At 43.9% G+C, this 20,729-nt stretch overlaps 1 protein-coding gene across 1 annotated transcript in view; it reads right to left on the minus strand.

Moving 5' to 3' along the window:
* LOC307125781 (uncharacterized protein) overlaps positions 1 to 18,454 on the minus strand; it is a 238,644-nt gene extending 220,190 nt beyond the window's left edge. The window contains exon 1 of the mRNA XM_079815890.1: positions 18,285 to 18,454. The gene's annotated coding sequence lies outside the window, so the exon portion shown is untranslated. The remainder of the gene's footprint in view (positions 1 to 18,284) is intronic.
* Between the last annotated feature and the right edge of the window lie 2,275 nt (positions 18,455 to 20,729).

Here is a 20,729-nt window from a genome sequence, read left to right on the forward strand (position 1 = left end):
TGACGGTCACAATCGCTGTCTCACGTGTTTGGGCACACAGCACGCTGAGGCGGCGTTTGTGGATGGTTCGTGTTCCCACTGCGGGAACATGACTATCTCGGAGCTTAGATCGAGACTCTCCTACCTCCGGGCTGGGGGAGTCCCCTTACCCATCCCACGAACCAGGGCTGCCCCTAACCCGGGCGGACCTGCTTCTTTGGATGGCCAGGGTGATCTGAGGATTACGTTTAGGGCAAACCCGCCGAGTGACCCTCCGCAGGCCCCTAATCCCTCAGCTCCGCAGCCGGTAGAGCCTCCGAGAGAACCCGCTGGACCCTCCCACGGGAGACCAGTGGTGACTTTTGGAGCTCCAGCAGACGAGCAGATGTCGATCGCTGCATCGGAGGGGGAGTTTCAGTCCTCGGAGGATGAAGGGTCAGCTGTACTGCCTCCCTCTGGGAGAGTGGCAACGGCTGCCCCGGACCCTGAGATGGCTGCTATGCTTGCCCGGGCCGCCGAAAGGGTTGGGCTCGAGTGGAACCCTCCACCGTGTCCCGAACCCTCTAGGTTGGACAATTGGTTCCTCGGGGTGGGTCGCGCTGGTTCTCAGCGTCCCGCCCCGACACCTTTCTTCCCGGAGGTGCATGAGGAGCTCACGAGGTCGTGGACGGCACCTTTTTCTGCCAGAAACCGGCCGAGTGACTCCTCCCCCCTCACTACCCTCGACGGCGGGCCAGCCAAGGGTTACGTGGGGATCCCGCCAGTGGAGCGCGCCGTCGCGATTCAACTGTGTCCGGCGACCGCCTCTAACTGGCGCGGTGACCCACGTCTCCCGTCCCGGGCCTGTAAGTTCTCTTCCAGTCTGACTGGGAAGGCTTACAAGGCCTGCGGGCAGGCTGTGTCCGCCTTGCATGGCATGGCGCTGCTCCAGGTCCACCAGGCCCAGGCGCTCCTTGACATGCACGAGGGTAGGCCTGACCCAGAGCTCCTCCGGGAGCTCCGGACGGCGACGGACCTCGCCCTCCGGGCGACGAAAGTCACCGCCCGTTCCATCGGTCAGGCGATGTCCACGCTTGTGGTCCAGGAGCGTCATCTCTGGCTTAACCTGGCTGACATGAGGGAGACCGATAAATATCGGTTCCTGGACTCCCCCATCTCGTCAGCTGGGTTATTCGGCGACGCGGTCGAGAGCTTCGCCCAACAGTTCTCGGCCGCCCAGAAGCAGACGGAGGCGATCAAGCACATCCTGCCCCGGCGGCCCGCTGCTGCCTCCACCCCGCCGCCGGTGGCAGCGCCTCCGACTACTCGTCGCCGAGGACGTCCACCCGCCGCCGCCTCCGCCCCCGCCAAGGCACCGCAGCAGCCTTCAACCAGCCGACGGCGTGGGGCCGGTCGTGGGAAGGATGTCCAGCCCGCTCAGGCCGCTGCCAAGCCAGGTGGCAAGCGTCGTCGCAAGCGACCCTGAGACGGGCCGCCCAGAGATGGAGGAAACTGCTCTGAGGGAGATGGCTGCAGCACCACTCCTTCTCCCGGAGGAGGGCCGGGGGAAAATCTTTTGTTTGTCTGTTCCGCCGCTGGTCCCAGTGCCAGCGGCACCCAAAACATCAATAAAAGAGCAGTTTCCAATATCTCTGGGTGCCAAGAGAGCGCGCTTGGCGGTGGTCGACGCTCCCATGCCTCGCCACCCTCAAGTACCTCTCCCTTCGCCAGCAGGGGACGCCGGCTGTCGGGACGCACACAAGCGGCCTCCCCACACTCGCACGTCCCCTCCGCGGATGCAGGTAAGTGTTGCACAGCACACTCAGATCCCGCTTCGGGCCGCTCCCATGCCGTCCGAGCCGGATCCCTGCGTTCCGCCTCGCTGCCCCGCTGCGGGTACGTCTGTGGTGCCGATGGTCCCCCTTGCTCGGAGTCTGGGAGCCTGGCTAGCGCTTCCCAGCCCGCCTCGGTGGCTCATCCGTACCATCAGACTCGGCTATGCGATTCAGTTCGCCCGGCGTCCCCCCAAGTTCAGGGGCGTTCACTTCACGACTGTAGTGGAGGCGAACGCCCCCGTGCTCAGGGCGGAAATCGCTGTCCTACTGGCGAAGGACGCGATAGAGCCGGTCCCTCAAGCCGATATGAGGTCCGGGTTCTACAGCCCATACTTCATTGTACCCAAGAAAGGCGGCGGGTTACGACCGATCTTGGACCTACGATTCCTGAACCGGTCCCTTCACAGGCTGCCGTTCACGATGTTAACGCAGAAGCGCATCTTCAGGTGCATCCGTCCCCGAGATTGGTTTGCAGCGATCGACCTGAAGGACGCGTACTTTCATGTCTCGATTCTCCCTCGACACCGCCCCTTTCTGCGCTTCGCGTTCGAGGGACGGGCGTATCAGTACCGCGTCTTACCCTTCGGCCTGTCCCTGTCGCCCCGCGTCTTTACGAAGGTTGCGGAGGCGGCCATTGCTCCCATGAGAGAGCAGGGCGTTCGCATCCTCAACTACCTCGACGACTGGCTGATTCTTGCCCAGTTGCGAGAGCAGTTGTGCGAACACAGGGACAAGGTGCTCAGTCACCTCAGCCAGTTGGGACTTCGGGTCAACTGGGAGAAGAGCAAACTCTGCCCCACGCAGAGGATCTCTTTTCTCGGTATGGAGATAGACTCGGTCGCCATGACTGCGCGCCTCACCGAGGAGCGCGTCCAGTCGGTGTTGAACTGCCTGAATTCGTTCAAAGGCAGGACGGCGGTTCCACTGAAACATTTTCAGAGGCTCCTGGGGCATATGGCATCCGCAGCCGCAGTAACGCCGCTCGGATTGCTTCATATGAGACCGCTTCAACGCTGGCTACACGATCGAGTCCCGAGATGGGCGTGGCACAGCGGTTCCCTCCGCGTCCAAGTGACTCCGAGGTGCCGCCAAACCTTCGGCCCGTGGTCGGACCCTATGTTTCTCCGGGCGGGAGTTCCCCTAGAACAAGTGTCCAGGCACTCCGTTGTCTCCACGGATGCCTCATCCACGGGTTGGGGTGCCACGTACAACGGGCTTGCAGTTTCGGGTCTGTGGACGGGGCCTCAACTGCAATGGCATATCAATTGCCTCGAGTTGTTAGCAGTTCGTCTTGCACTCAGCCGCTTCAAAGTGCCGCTCAGAGGCAAGCACGTTCTGGTCCGGACGGACAACACTGCGGCCGTAGCGTACATCAACAAACAGGTCTACGCTCCCGTCGCATGTCGCAACTCGCCCGCCATCTCCTCTTATGGAGTCAGAAGCATCTGAGGTCGCTTCGTGCTATTCACATTCCGGGCCTGCTCAATCGTGCGGCCGACGAGCTGTCACGTCAGCAGGTACTTCCGGGAGAATGGCGACTCCATCCCCAGGCGGTCCAACTAATCTGGAGTCGTTTCGGGGCCGCACAGGTAGACCTGTTTGCCTCCCCAGAGACGACCCACTGTCAGTGGTTTTATTCCTTGACCGAGGGGACCCTCGGGTCGGATGCCCTGGCCCACAGCTGGCCCCGGGAAGAACGCAAGTATGCGTTTCCCCCAGTGAGCCTTCTTGCGCAGACTCTGTGCAAAGTCAGGGAGGACGAGGAGCAGGTCCTGTTGGTCGCTCCGTATTGGCCCAACCGGACTTGGTTCCCGGAACTAGTGCTCCTTGCGACAGCACCTCCCTGGCCCATTCCTCTGAGACAGGACCTCCTGACTCAGAGACGGGGCACCCTATGGCACCCGCGTCCGGACCTCTGGAAACTCCATGTTTGGTCCCTGGACGGGACGCGGAGGTTCTAGGTGACCTGCCGCAAGCGGTAGTTGACACCATCACTTCCGCTAGAGCCCCCTCTACGAGGCGCCTCTATGCGTTGAAGTGGAACCTGTTCGTCGACTGGTGCTCTTCTCGCCGAGAAGACCCCCGAAGATGTTCGGTCGCATCTGTGCTTACCTTTCTACAGGATGGGTTGGAGCGAAGGCTGTCTCCCTCCACCCTCAAGGTCTATGTCGCCGCTATCGCCGCTAATCATGAGCTCGTAGATGCAAAATCTCTAGGTAAGCACGATCTGATCGTCAGGTTCCTTAGGGGAGCGAGGAGACTAAATCCACCTAGTCCTCCCTCCATACCCTCTTGGGACTTAACTCTGGTGCTAACTGCACTACAGAGAGAACCTTTTGAGCCTCTGCAGTCAGCTGAGTTGAAAGTTCTGTCGTTAAAGACAATACTCCTGACTGCGTTGGCCTCCATCAAGAGGGTAGGGGACCTGCAGGCATTTTCGGTCGACGAATCGTGCCTGGAATTCGGGCCCGGTAACTCTCATGTGATCATGAGACCCCGGCCTGGATATGTGCCCAAGGTTCCCACTACTCCCTTCCGGGATCAAGTGGTGAGCCTGCAAGCGCTGCCTTCGGAGGAGGCAGACCCAGCCCTAGCTTTTCTCTGTCCCGTCCGTGCTCTCCGGACTTACGTGGACAGAACGCAAAGCTTCAGGACCTCAGAGCAGCTCTTCGTCTGTTACGGAGGACAGCAGAAGGGAAAGGCTGTCTCCAAGCAGAGGATGGCCCACTGGATAGTGGATGCCATCGTCTTGGCTTATCAGTCCCAAGACGTGCCCTGCCCGCTCGGGTTAAGAGCCCACTCCACTAGGGGTGTTGCCTCTTCCTGGGCGCTGGCTCGTGGCGCCTCGCTGACAGATATTTGTAGAGCTGCGGGCTGGGCGACACCTAACACGTTCGCTAGATTCTATAGCCTCCGTGTAGACCCGGTGTCTTCCTGTGTGCTCACTTCCCATAGTCAGTAACACCGAAGTACCCGTTCTAGTGTCGGCTTGCTGCGCCATTCCCTCCCCTATGGTAGACGGATGCGTGCGCTTATTCTGCTCCAGTCGAGTTCCCCGGAACGGCGAACCCTGTTGAGTCCTCCGCAACCCACGGCAGTCGGACGTATGCATTGGTGGAACTTGTGTTAGGCTGGGTTCCGTATGTAGTGACCCCCACGGCGGTCCCATATGTGTTTCTTCCACGGTACGGCTCCCTACGGCGAGCCCGTGTCTTTCCCTCGGCAGAGCTCCTCTGCCGTCCCAGGTACGTGTTGTCTCCCTCCTAACTGGCCGGGGCCACCCCTGGGACTTCCGTATGTTGTGCTGCCCACGGCCAGCCCATACGTGTATTCTCCACATGTTAACTCCCTTTGGGCATGATGTGGCTTCCGCAGCTGCCTTCACAGGCACGCTTTCCCAGCGTTATCCAATACAGTCAGCTGAGTGGGTCTTGCGGAACAGCAGCTTTGGCTCTCCCTGCGTGAACCTACCCGCCCGCATCAGATCGGGGTCTGTGGGGCTCATCGCTGGGCGCTGGAAGTGGTAGTAACTATGGCGTTTTCCATAGGGGATCCCAATTCGTCGGTACGTCCGACGTACGTCGAACGTGACCGACTGAATGGGAACGTCTCGGTTACGTATGGTAACCCTCGTTCCCTGAAGGAGGGAACGGAGACGTACGTCCCGTCGCCACAGTTGCTGTACCATCACTGCAGGTCGAGCCACTACGTGTGGCTCCTCAGTGAAAAACAGCGTGCATTCGCTCTCGCTTCCTGTTTATACCCGCGGCGCGGGGCGGAGCGCGAGATGCAAATCTCGCACGCCAATTGTTCATTGGCCGGTTCTAGATAGCTCGAAGCTGATAGGGGCTCCCAGAAGTGATCCCAATTCGTCGGTACGTCCGACGTACGTCTCCGTTCCCTCCTTCAGGGAACGAGGGTTACCATACGTAACCGAGACGTTATATTACATATTGAGTAAAAAATACACAACATGAACATCAAAATGCTATGAACTGAACAGCAATAACAAATTGAACAAATATTCCTGTATGTGTGTGTTTGAGCATGATCATTTTGCATTGTGGATGTTTTATGCATTGTTGGAAGTGTGCCACTTCATTTCTGTATGTGTGTTCTGTTGTTTTTGAGGATGAATTTTGTCCAATTTCTAAGCGGCCTGAGTGTGACTTTTTTTGTCACACGAACATAAAAACAGATATCAATCCAATTAATTGTTTTTATTTGTAGATTTAGAGAGTGTTGACAACCGTACAAAGTCTCATGCCATTTGCACAAAGGGAACTTTTTTTTTTTATTTGAGCAAACATCCCTTGGGGTCAGAAAAGACCCTAGAAGAATGTTTGTAACCAAGTAGTTCTCACCTCCCATTAACTACCATAATCATTTTTCCCTACAATGGTAGTTAATGGGAGGCGAGACCTGCTTGGTTACAAAAATTTTTTAAAACATCTTTGTGTTCAGCAGAACATAGAAATGTGGAATTCATAGGTTTGAAATGTGAGGGTGAGTAAATTAATTTTAATTTTTGGTTGAACTATCCCTTTATATAATGATAATTCAGTATTTTGTAATTGTTATTTTAGTTTGGTTAATGGTTGTTAAACATTAATGAAAGAAAATCTGTGGCTGTTCAAAAACAATAAAATGTTTTGCTAAATCAGAATATGCTTCTTTTTGCTTATGTCCACAAATGTGTTCTTGTTTGTGATGTACACGTGATTAAAACGTTTCTTGGACGTTCAGGTCTGACGGGACCGATTTTGAACCTTTTTAGAACCTGTAAAAATGTGTAAACCAAGGCATAATTGATTGCATTTCACGATGTTACACAATGGGTTAGTGCTGGGCGGTATGACCAAAAATGTATATCACGGTATTTTTCTAAATTATATCGGTTTCACGGTATATGACGGTATTTTTTCCCCTATGCATGACCGGGTGTTAATCACATTTTGTACTGATTGAGAGAGGAAATACTGCAGTAGATTGACTAGAATGCCCTATTTTACTGTCATGACAAGAGAATTGTAGAAGAATTCCACACTAGAGTTAATACAGGTTTGCAAAGCCCCACAAAATAATGCTATGGAGAGACAACCAATAAAACACAGACCTGCAACACACTCATTACAGGCACATGAATATTAAAATATGACCACGGAGAGAAAATGAACAGAGTTGAGGGCACCGTAAGCATTTAAAAAATCTTATCTTGTTGTTATAAAAATCCTATATAACAACAAACGGCCAAAACGAGGGAGAAACGCGGATATTTGCAATACATTTAAGAGCACTCTCTGAACAAATGACACACTTCAGTTTAACACAGAAAGAATAAAGCAGTTACTTTTTTGCCAATTCTTCTTTGAATTGTCAGTTTATTTATTAACTTACATCATTCATTGTCTTTTGTATAGCAGAATAATCCATCGTGTCATTGCGGTCGTGATCAGATGGGTGTAGCCAAATCAGTGCACATTTCATTTGAAGAAGACGTGATGATATATGTGCGCATACACGCTTCGAGTTCACGTTTAGAGCACTATAGTATATGAAATATGTCCATAAAAAACATAAACGCGCTCGCTCTGGTCTATATCAGATATATGATCCATGTGGTGAGCGTTGTTAATCTCATCACGGTGCTCCGCGCAGAAACCGCTCTCTCGCGCGCGCGCGCCGCGTGTAGTTTGAATTCTGCACTGTGATCAAGGGCTGAATCCGAAATCTCCCCTTATAACCTCAAATAGGGCATTATTTTGAGGGGACAGCGCTTAGTGGTGTCCGAAACCATAGTGGACGTTATTGAGTGCACTCATTCTATCCCACATCGCACTGCAATAACGAGTGTACAGCCGATGTACATGTACACACAACGGTTGTCCGACTTCACGCACTCATTTTCATTCACTCCTTCAAATAAAGTGATAACGTAGGGAATAGTGAATGAGGGTATAGGATGCGATCTCGGATTCTGTAATGTGATCTCAGCGGTGCTCTGACTGCTCTCACTAGTACAGTGCAACAGTGAAATGCGTCCCCTCTCAAACAATGACGCGCTGCGCCGCGTTCCGAACGTTGTTTAAGCGACATACCGGTATTGCGGTATCATCAAAATTCATATCATAACAAAAATAAATACCGGTATTCGGTATGAACCGGTATACCGCCCAGCACTACAATGGGTGTGTGATTATTTTATATGCAGGCTTATATATAGAGATCGCTAAGACATGTGACCAAATGGGCGGCAACGTCATCAGAATGCAAAGAATTATGGGTACGTTTGGCCCGTTTACGTGGCCTGGCATAGAGTGCCGAAGTAATGACGTCACTTTGGAGGCCAAAACGCGGAAGTGAGTTAGCATTTTGGCCCTACCGGTTCCCTCGCCCTAAAGTCTATGGGTTTTTTGAATGGGTTTTTGCTAAATCGCCTGAAATAAGGTCTGTGGTTAACAAAGCCTCTAAATATTTTCACATTTTGATCTATGACATAAAACACATTAGTTAAAACCTGCTTGTGATTTTTTAAAACTTTATTGTGTCTTAAAAACGATGGTTGCTAACAAGTTGCTAAAAGGGACTACATCCTTTGGCGGGGACTTTAGACGTCATCGTGACAAACAGGCAATCTCTCACTAGCCCGCGTTTCAGCCTAAGAATGAAGAACTTATGTGGCGTGAATAAATCGCGCTATTCGCGCAAAGTTGGATGCTTGAACATTTGGAGTTTACTCTCTTCACATGTTCGTCTCGTTGAGAAATGACTGACATGGGCTGTGTTTACACGTCTTTTTGTGTTAAAATCTACTGTTAATGTGTGACAAAACGTAGTTTTAAGACTTTTTCAGTCGACAATGTAGTTGTTTAAAGCTCAAATCTGTGGTTTATTTATAAGAAGAGTGCCTATTTAAACATTGTATCTGGTGTTATCGGAGTTGTGAGCTCCAGTGAGTAAGCGGCGGTCAGCGCTTGTTTAGCCGGCGAGAGTAGACTTTCCTCGGCTAGTCCTTCTGCCGTCTGCCGATGGCTCTGATGTCTCTGTGGCGTCTCCAGCTATAATTAGTCTTGTGGAGATTTAACGGCCCATATTTGCTCTCATGGATCTATAATTTGTTCCCTGGCAAATCGTTTAGGCTGAGTGCAAAGTGAAGTTTCATTACTTGTTTATTTTTAGGCTATAACTGTACGTTACCGTTGTAAGTTAGCCGACTAGCAATGACTTTGAATGTTTGACTGAATTGTTTGCTTTATTTCATGTGTAGCTTATTATACGTTTTGTATTATTGATCATACATAAACTTGCATTTAACAAAAAGAGACTGGGTTGTGTTTCATGTCATTTAATGTTATCACAGTGATAATCATATTGTCTGAAAAAACATTAACAAAAGATAAATCTCAGAGAGGCACGCATAAACAAAATTAGTTTCTAACATTTTTGGAAAAAACGAATGGGCAATATTTCTCATGAAAAAGTGGATAAGTGTTCATACACAGCGCAGATCATAATGAGCGAGCGTGCTTTTAAATAAAGTTTGAGGAAGCTTGATGATGACGTTGATCCGCAACCATGGTGTGCTGTAGTCCGTTTATAGCCTACCGTTAGCATTTTATATCTGACGGCTTTATTTGGGCTTCAAAATGTATACATTTTGGATTAACTTGTAAAGATTATCTTGGTAGACAAAACGTGTAAGGGTCATAACTCTTTGTTGAACACAGATCTTATTTTTTGCGATTTTCCAAAAGTCTATGGGGAAAATGAATGGCTTTTTGATCGAGGGAACCCATGCGCCGCTAACTTCCGGGTTGGCCTATGTGACGTCATTACTTCGGCACTCTATAGCAGGCTAGTGTTCTGAACTTCTGGCATTAAAATAATTAAACATTAGAGAGAAAAACAGAATATAATCCTACAAAATGCAGCGGGCTAAAGAAAACATTGTCGGACCATATCGCCTAAAACTAAATCCTAATGCAAAGACGAGATCTGATGAGAAAAAGGGAATCAAAGGACTGGATCCTTAGGAGCTGAGCGACTGGTCAAGGGATGTCAAACTGTTGCCCAACTTCCAGCACCCATATATATACAACTACATGATATTAAGTGTTGTTAGTGCGTACACACACACGCGAAGTTTTCAGAATTCAAATCGCTGCAGTCTTTTTTTACAGATGGATGGGTCTAGGACCTGGAGATTGTAAAAGTGGGGCAGAAAACTGTCGTCCGTTCAAAGTTATGCTAAGTTTTAAGCACCACACTCCTCGCTCTCTCTCATCTATCTGCATACAGTCAGAATTCAACAAAACTGCGTGCGTGTGTGTGTGTGTGTGAGTGAGGCCGACTACACACTGCAAGCGTGTCGTGTCCGTTTTTATTTCAGCTCCCATGTTAACAGGTTAGAGCGTGCACACTGCCTGCGTGAGACGTGGAAAACGCGTGCATGCTCGAAATAGAACAGACGCCTATCTTTCAAGCGACACGCAAGCATGTTGGAAGCGTTTAACATGAAGTATAGGCCTTCCACTACGTCACCTAGCAGCAGCATCGCCGCATCAGACACGCTTCTGGTGTGCAAAGACACAGAAAACGCCACGCAGCTGACACACAACAGAAACGCCACACTTGCAGTGTGTAGCCGGCCTGAGAGAGGGGGGAGCGGGCGCAATCGAACAGTGGACACTAAAAATATACTCCGTCATTTTGTTCATACAGGACATCATTCAAACTGCAAAGTGTTTACTTATTTGTATATCCCGTTCTTATGCTCTATGCCACTTCTATCGTGAGAACGACTATTGCAGTTTATAACACAGCAGGTAGACGGCATCTTGAACACTGCGTTCTTCCCTCCATGCAAAGAAGTCTGGCGACCGGCGACCGTTTGTGCCGCGGATTCCCAAAATGCTTTGCGTTTACCACTGAGAATACGTCATGATGACGACACATTAGCAATAGGCTTGTTTGAGATGAGCGAAATCTGCAAGGGGATCCAAGATGGCGCTCTGATCAGTCACATTTTGAGGAGCTCCGCAAACTCAATTGTTTACTTTGGACTGTTATGCAGTTAGAAAGGCTTTAAGATAATAATTCTGTACCAGATCACATTTAGTTGTTGCACTAGCTGTCAAAAATGGGAAAATCCGAGAAAAGAAAAAGTAGAAATGGACCTCAAGCTGCTGCTAATGCTAACAAAACTGTTAATGAGGCCCGCCAAGAACCTTTGATGGACAACATGCACGACTATTTGCTCCAAGACACTGACTCCACAGAATTCATGCTATGCGAGGAAGAATTCCCATGTCTTCCAGAAACACCATGTAAGTCCCCTGCCATCAAACAACGCAAGACCGAGAGCGCTGACACAACTGCCATCCTCTCACAACTCGGGGAGCTTTCGAGGCTGATAAATAATTGTTCGGATGCTTTGGAAAAGATGGTAGGGGAAAACTCACGTGTGATCGCTAGTATGAAAGAAACGATCAATGAAAATACCAGGCAGATCTCTGGAGTGAAAGATGTTATTGACTTTATGAGTGCCGAAGTAAAAGATTTGAAAGTCAAAATCGGCACGACTGAGTCACTAACCAAAAGAGTTGAGTTTAACTCACACGAACAGGAGAAACGGCTTATGCACCTTGAGGCTTACTCACGAAGATGGAGTCTCAGAGTTCATGGGGTACCTGAAAGTTAACGAGAAGATGTCCGAGACAAGATCATCGACGTTTGCCAGCATCTTCTGCCAGACGCGAAAGACAAACTCCCGGATGTCGTGGACAACGTTCATCGCTTGGGTCGCAAACGGCTGAACGATAGCAAGCCCAGAGGAATCATCGTCCAGTTTACTTCTCGTTTTCAACGCGATGCGGTCTGGCGTGCAGCTAAAGATTAGAGTTTTCTTAAAAGCAACAACCTGAAAATATCAGAGGATCTATCTACAGCGGATAGAGAACGAAGAAACAAGCTATGGCCCGTCGTGGAAAAGGCGAGAAAAGAGAACAAGCGAGCTTACTTTGTGGGTGGAAGGGCTTTTGTAGAGGGGTCTGAAATATTCCCTCCTGACTGATGTCTCTCGTTTATTATTATCATCTCTTGACATTAATATCGCGTCCACACTTTTGATTGGTTGAAGCTCTTCGATGTTCTGGACTATCATCATCAGTCAACAGTTCTTTCCAGGACACTGAAGACACTCATCTGGCGGTACTACACTCTTGATTATTATGCAAGACATTTAAAAATACTGCCTTTCACATGGCTTAAATAGTTCTATTTTAGAGCGTTTTACAGTGTGTTGTGATGTATATTGCGACGTTCTAGCCTATACTTCAGACGTGCTGTCTGGCTGGTATTACAATACAGTCTCCTAATAACTTAAACGATCTGGTATTATACTTTTATGTTCTAAATTTAAGGTTTATTTAAAGTATTACTTAATTGGTATTTCATACTGTATTTCAGTATATTGTTCATATTTTTTGAGTTGCGGTTCTCATCCTAGTGTTCAATTCTTGACCGGTTAAAGGTTTGTACAACAAATTATTTGTTTTGCTTATCTAGGTCTATTAAAAAAAAAAAAAAAAAATCTTTCTTTTTTCTTTTTTCTCTTCAATTTTCCTTGTACGTCATGTCTTTATCTGTTGTTTCTTTAAATGCTAGAGGGCTAAGAAATCTCACCAAACGAAAGGCTATTTTCTTATTTCTCAAACAATTTAAGTCAGATTTCTGTTTTCTCCAAGAATGTCACTCAACTGTAGAGGATCTTAATTTCTGGAGGTCACAATGGGGACTGGACATATGGATGTCTCATGGTACGACGCATTCAGCCGGGGTATGCATCTTAAAAAATCAGTTTAAAGGGAAGGTGTTACTTAATGTAAGTGATTTAGATGGACGTTATATCTGTCTCGTTACTGAAATCTCAAATTTGACGTGTATTCTTGTTTGTGTTTACGGTCTTAACCAGCAGAAAGAAAATGAAGCCTTGATTAGTCGTTTAGAGGAACGTGTTAAAATTATTGACTAAATACCCAAATTCCATGCTTATATTTGGTGGAGATTTTAATGTGGCTTTAGATGGCAGCATAGCCAGATGGCCTCCAAAACTCCCTGACAATTCTAGTTTATACTTGAAAATGTTTATGCAAAGATTCTCTTTGATCGATAGTTGGAGAGTATTGCATCCCTCTCAAAAGATGTTCACATGGAGTAATAATTCTCTCTCCTCCCAGTCCCGAATTGACATGTGGCTTATCTCTAAAGAATTATGCAATACCTCTACTGATATTTTGCCATCACCATTTTCTGACCACAAGAGCATCTTCATTCGTACCCATTTTCTTGCCCCTGATAATGTGCGCGGATTCTCCTCTTACTGGAAACTTAATAACTCCATTCTCTCTTACAGTGAAGTAGAAAATGAAATTAATAAGATAATTCACAAAAATTGGAATAAAGCAAAAGAGGAGAATAGTTACAGCAGCAATTGGGAATTTACTAAATATGAAATTAGCAAATATCTTAGGAAATTCAGTACTGATTTGGGAAAAAAGAAAAAAACTGATGAAAATTCCATTATATGCAAAATCACCAATTTGTTATCTAAAAATGTGGATGATTTACTTGATTGTGAAAACGCAGAATTGGTTGAATTACAGTGCAAATTGGACAATATATATAAACATAAAGCGGAAGGGGCATTTATTAGATCACGCAGAAAATGGATTGAAGAGGGTGAACAAAACTCTGCATATTTTTTCAGATTGGAAAGACAGCAAGCTAAAAACAACCAAATTCAAAAACTAATGATTAACGGTAATATTAGTGATGACCCTAAAAGTATCGCAAAGTTCTGTGCTAAATTTTACAGTGATTTATATACTTCTAAATTTTCCGAACAACATATGAATGATTTCTTTAAATCATTACCTCATGTAAACCAGTTAAGTAATTTGGATAGTAATTTTTGTGACGCCTCTATCACATTGAAAGAAATAGAGGAGGCTATTAACTGTTTAAAAGCCAACAAATCTCCTGGAACAGATGGACTCAGCTCAGAATTTTATAAGCTATTTAGTCATAGCATAGCCCCATTCTTGTTAAAGGTGTATGAGGAAAGTATAGAAAAAGCATTACTTCCAGCCACATTATGTCAAGGATTAATAACTCTTATCCCAAAATTAAATAAAGATCCCCTCTTAATAGACAATTGGCGTCCAATTACACTATTAAATAATGATTATAAAATAATAGCTTTAGTCCTAGCAAAAAGATTAAAATATGTTTTGAACTCTATAATTGATGAAACACAGTCAGGGTTTATGCAGAAAAGACACATTTCTAATAATATATGGTTAGTACTAGATATGTTAGACTATTCAGATTTAATTGACAGTGATGGCTTCATTTTCTTTTTAGATTATTACAAAGCCTTTGACACTTTGGAGCACAAATTTTTATTTCAGGCTCTTCAAAAAATTGGCTTTGGCGACTCCTTTTGCAGGATGATCCAAATGTTATACATAAACGGAAACAGCTCAATTAAATTAAGTAATGGTACTTCACCTAGATTCTTTTTAAAACGAGGAGTTAGACAAGGATGTCCAGTCTCCCCTTACCTATTCCTAATTGCATTTGCAACACAGTTCCTTAGCGCTCATATCAATAGTAGTCCCTTAAAGGGTATCACAATTGGCAACACTAAAATAAAAATGACTCAATTAGCGGACGGTACAGCTTCATTCTTGAATGATTCGTCACAAATTCCAGTGGCTCTGGATATTCTTCAGTCCTTTTCTAAAGCATCTGGATTAAATCTAAATTTGAATAAATGTGAATTGCTACCAATTAAAAATTGCTCTCTTTCTTCAATTCAAAATATTACTGTTAAAAATAGGGTAACATATCTAGGTATACAAATTACTAAAGATGAATGTAGGTGTGCAACAAACTTCAAACCTATCATTACCAAAACACAAAAAAAAATACAATTGCTGGTTACAAAGAGATCTGTCCTTAAAAGGCAGAACACTGCTCACTAAGGCAGAGTGTCTATCTCGTTTGGCTTATGCAGCTCAGTCTCTGTTTGTGGACAAGCCCACTTCTAAATTAATTAATGAGGTTTTAACAAAATTCTTATGGAAAAATGAGTCCCATTATATGAGAAAATCAGTCATATTAAACTCTTATAATAATGGTGGTTTGAACTTTATTGATTTTGATTCCCTCAACAATACTTTTAAAATTAATTGGCTGAATCAGTACATAACCAAACCATCTTCTATTTGGAATGTTTTTCCTCAACTTGTTTTTTCACGACTTGGTGGCATTCATTTTCTCTTAATGTGTAATTATGATATATCCAAACTCCCTATCAAACTCTCCAATTTTCATCGCCAGGTTCTCTTAGCATGGACTTTAATATATAAACATAACTTTTCACCGCATAGATGTTTTATTTGGAACAATAAGAACATTTTATTCAAGAATAAATCTCTATGTTGTTATAATTGGTTCAGTAATGGTTTATTCTTGGTGGGTCAGTTGTTTAATAAGCAAGGTCTTTTGTTCAGATACTCAGAATTTCTTTCCCAATACCAAATACCAATAACCCCAAAAGAATTTGCCACAGTAATGGGAGCTATTCCCTCTGGTTTATGTGTGCTTTTTAAAAACTGTAATTACATTTCCCCAGTATCTACTGCATCCTTTCCCAAACCTTGTGATACCCCTGTTGGTCAAATATGTTTCTCTGAGTTGAAAGCTAAAAACTATAAAATAAGATCTTTATTTCTTAAGAATTTGATTTCTGTTCCACCTGTTATTTCCTTTTGGAATAATTTGTTTGTTAACCTTAATTGGAAAAAAATCTGGTCTTTACAGCAGAAATTCTTTCTTACAAATAAAGTGAAAGAAATTTAATTTAAGCTCATACACAGGTTCTATCCGGTTAAGAAATTTATACAAAGATTTAAATCTGACATTGAGCTAACATGCTCGTTCTGTTTGATTTCTGATGAAACAGTGGTTCACTTATTTTGGTCATGTCATTATACTCAGAAATTCTGGAATGATATTGGTGTATTTGTCAAGTGTAAAATTTTGCCAGGTTTCTCACTGCCTATGAGGAACATTATATTTGGTTACTTTGACTCAGACCCCAGAAACGAAAATATTTGTTTTGCTATTAATTTAATTTTTTTCATGAGCAAATTTTACATACACAAATGCAAATTTACAAACTGTAAGCCTGTCTTCTCTCTCTTCTTAAAAGAAATGGAAAATTATTTAAATGTGATTTCAGTATCTACTAATAAGAAAGCTATAAAGACTGTTAGAATTTGCACTGCCTTTGATCTCTTCATGTGAACTTTTTTATGTGATGTAATGGCCCTCTTCTTTTTTTTTTTTTTTTTTTCATTATCTTTTTTCTTTCTTTCTTTTTTTCTTTCTGCGGTTGTCACATTTACTATTGTCGTAGTTGATATTATGTGATGTACACCTCTTTTTTGTATGGTTCCGTTATCAGCAATAAAAAAATAAAAAATAAAAAAAAATGAGCGAAATCTGCGCAGAACCGATCACTGGTGATCAGCGCGAGATGCATTACGGTTAGAAAAGTGTCCGAGGGCGGTCCGCCTTGCTCTGATGTCATGCTGACGTATGTCAAAAAACTCTCGCGAGCGAAAGGCGGATGTGTCGGATTTTGCAGTCGAGCGCAGCTGCTCTCCACCGACTGCGCGGAGCAAAAGCATGATGGGAAACGACTTGCTGACGACACAGCTTAATGCTTATTGGTTTAAACAACCGTGATGTATGGTTCTTTTTTTTAAATGTTTGATTTTAAAACTCTGAGATCATGTTTTTATGTGTGAATATTCCCAAACTCTCTAACAAAGACGATCTTTCTGTGGGTTATGTGATTGTTGTCATATTTATAAAATAAATATATATATAAAAACATGTATGTAGGCCTAATTAAAGTAAAAATGATTGATAAAAACGTCTTTCGAATGGAAATAAATAACAAAAACTTTGGGTGTCTTGTTCATAATATTTATTTTCATATAAAAGTAACAGAACTTAAATTACATCCAGTTTATCAGCAACAAAGCGCACGAGTGTGAATCCCGCGATATCCGCCTTTGATCTCGCAGGAGTCTGATCCACTACGAGAAGAGATATATATCATATATATATACATACATATAGTCAGCCTTGAACGGTGTACAGCTTATTAAGCAACCGTGCTTGATTTATTTATTTATTAACATGTATGTGTGCATTAAAAGTACAATTTCGGCAGTGAGAAAGAAATAATTCTTAGCCAAATGAAGATTAAGATGTGTTCTGGCGTCTGGGGTCTTTATTGAACCAATCAGATGAGGATAAATCTAGAGTTAGCGAGCAGCTCTTGTGATTGGCTACAGAAGAAGGTGGACCCGCCTTCCTCCTCGCGCTTGCAAAACTGAGCGAGTGAGAGAATCGTGCCAAAACTTTAAGCGCAGCTAAAAGAAAGACGGAACTGTACAAATCGGTTTCTTTCGGGAACTTTTTTGCCCTACGTTCACAACAAGTCATTTAGACATTTGCAGCAGTTTATATTTTTTACACAAAGTCTGGTTTTACACGGTCAATCTGGTTTGCAGTTCCTGGCTCTGATGTTTTCGCTTGCAAATCGATGTTCAATCGTGCAATGATTTTGGCCGTATCTTGGCGAAAGAAACATGTCAAAAGTCTTAGCACGGAAAAATGGAAGTCAGAAGAATACAGATCATATTGATTTTGCGTTAACATGAAGCTACAGTTTCATAATACATGAATTACACTTACGAATAACAGTAAAATGCTGCAAATATTTTTTTCTTACACTTGAAAGACAATTTACACCTTTACAAAACTTATCTTGCGCATGCAAATTTAATTTACGCTTGCAATCTTATGTACACTTTCACAAATCTTACCCTGCACTTGCCATTCTTTAAGGCATCAATTTACCTTCATAGTATTCACGGCCAGATGACGTCGAAGACGTCCGTTCAACTTTCATTTTGGAACTATTTTTCAACCATGACGGGACGTGTCGGAGGGACGTCTTTTCAACAGTCATTAAACGTCATAATGTTTGCTGGGTATTTGTATGTGTTTATGTGATTATCCTGTGAGTGAAAACACTTCCTTCCCCCAGTTTTACTGCGTCACTGAACACACATAGCCTACTACATAGATTATAAAATATGATTTAAAGTCAACCAAAGTTCAACACCTTTTAACATTAACATTTATACTAAAATTATCCTAATTAAAGGAGAGAAAAGTGTACGTTTAACCATTTTCAGCCATTTTATGAATGTTACAGTTGACGTAAAGTAGGCTAACGTTAGGCCTATCACGAAAGTAACTGTCAACTTTATCAAGTGCTTGAGTTTGTTATACGGTCTGTTTAGTCTACCGACATTACAGCTATAAAAAGATTAACGAACTTACTCTGTCACATGTGGAGCGATTGATGATTATGTATCTTCCGAAATGGCATCTGTATAGTCTGAAATGAGGCTTGTTTGAGATGAGCAAAATCTGCGCAGAACCGATCACCGGTGATCAGCGCGAGATGCATTCCGGTTAGAAAAGTGTCCGAGGGCGGTCCGCCTTGCTCTGATGTCATGCCGACGTATGACAAAAAACTCTCGCGAGCGAAAGGCGGATGTGTCGGATTCTGCAGACGAGCGCAGCTGCTCTCCCCTGACTGCTGAGCAAAAGCATGATGGGATACGACTTGCTGACGACACAGCTTAATGCTTATTGGTTTAAACAACCGTGATGTATGGTTCTTTTTTTAAAATGTTTGATTTTAAAACTCTGAGATCATGTTTTTATGTGTGAATATTCCCAAACTCTCTAGCAAAGGCGATCTCTCTGTGGGTTATGTGATTTTGTCATATTTATAATATATATATATATATAAAAACATGTATGTAGGCCTAATTAAAGTCAAAATGATTGATAAACACGTCTTTCGAATGGAAATAAATAACAACAACTTTGGGTGTCTTGTTCATAATATTTATTTTCATATAAAAGTAACAGAACTTAAATTACATCCAGTTTATCAGCAACAAAGCGCACGAGTGTGAATCCCGCGATATCCGCCTTTGATCTCGCAGGTGTCTGATCCACTATGAGAAGAGAGAACTGTCCGGCTTGCCTGCACTTTTTTCACTCCTCCCCTCACTGCAGCCGCCTAGTCTCGGCTGAATTTCAGGCGAGGCGAGGCGCATCTCAAACAAGCCTATTCTCTCGGTAGGCTAGTGACGTATGACACTGAAGCTTCGATGCGCGTATATCGCGCATGCGCAAGTAGGGCTCTCTTCTTCTTCTTCTTCTTCTTCTTCTTATTTTACGGCGGATCGCAAACAAATACGTGCATTACCGCCACCTATATCAGAAATGGACCATTGACACTTCCTACATTTCTATACCCAACATAAATTCCCTTTATTTACCCGCATAGAGACATCATCGAATTTCATCCGGCGCTGCGTGTTCAGCTCCTCCGTCCACTCTCAGCCCCCATGACAGGAAAAAAAAATTATAATAATAAAAAAAACAACACCTATTTTAAATACGCTTCTTTAACCCAGTACTTCCCAAATAATCTACCAATACATTTATTATAGTCCTATCTGATTTTAATACATTTTGAATAGTCAACTTTAGTCCTATATTATTTAATTCATCCTTCAACTCTTTCCTTTCAACCTTATATCTCCTACAGTGCATTATTACATGTTCAACTGTTTCACTAACTTCACATACCTCACATAAACCTGTTGGATGCTTACTTATTAAGTGCAATGCGCTATTCAATCTTGTATGCCCCAATCTTAGTCTTGTAATCATATTCTCTTCATTCCTATTCCTACCTGATATTTTTCCCTTACCCACTGTTGACTGTATTTGATGCATATGTCTACCTTTTAGTTCATTGTCCCAATACTGCTGCCATAATTTCAGAATATTCTTTTTAATAATTGATTTAATTTCTGACCAACTAAATAAAATCTGTATATCTACTATTTCTCGTTCTATTGCCTTTTTTGCTAATGCATCCGTCTCCTCATTACCTCTCAACCCAATGTGAGCTGGAACCCACAAAAACTGTACCTCTAAATTAGCTTGTTTAATTAAATATAATTCTTTTACTATCTCTATTACCATATCCTGTCTTGTTTCTGACTTCATCTCCTTCAAACTTATTAGATCTGAACTACAATCTGAACATATTACTGCCTTGGATATTTTAACTTCCCTAATCCACCTTATTGCCATAATTATTGCAAACATCTCTCCAGTATACACCGATAAACAATCTGATATCCTTTTATTCTTACACACTTTAACCTTTGGAATAATGAATGAGAACCCACATATCCAGTTTTTGAATCTTTTGAAGCATCTGTAAAAATGTGCATATATTCCCCATATCTTGACCCAATATACTCCCTTACATTATATACTTCGGTTTCATATGAACCTTCCTTTTGCCTTTTTTCTAATAAACTTAAATCTACTTCTGGTTGGGGCATGATCCATAATGGTATTCGAGATAAAGGAATTATTGGAGCATATCCAACCTCCTCCAATCTCATATCTCTAACCAATTTCCTCACACTCCATCCAAAACTATTACACTCTCTCTTCTCATACTCCCAACTAGGACTCATTACTTTCCTTGTCGGGTGTTCCTCACTCTGACCTTTTAAATTTGCCCAATAAGATGCCATTAATTGCTGTCTTCTTATATGCAAAGGCATTTCACCCATCTCTACCTGAAGAGCCGAAACTGGAGAAGTTGGATATGCTCCGCAGCAAATTCTTAGTGCTTGAGACTGAATTCTCTCTAATTTAATTAAATGAGATTTATTTGCAGTA

The sequence above is a fragment of the Gobio gobio genome (assembly GCF_949357685.1).
Source record: "Gobio gobio genome assembly, chromosome: 1".
Classification (NCBI taxonomy): Eukaryota; Metazoa; Chordata; class Actinopteri; order Cypriniformes; family Gobionidae; genus Gobio; species Gobio gobio.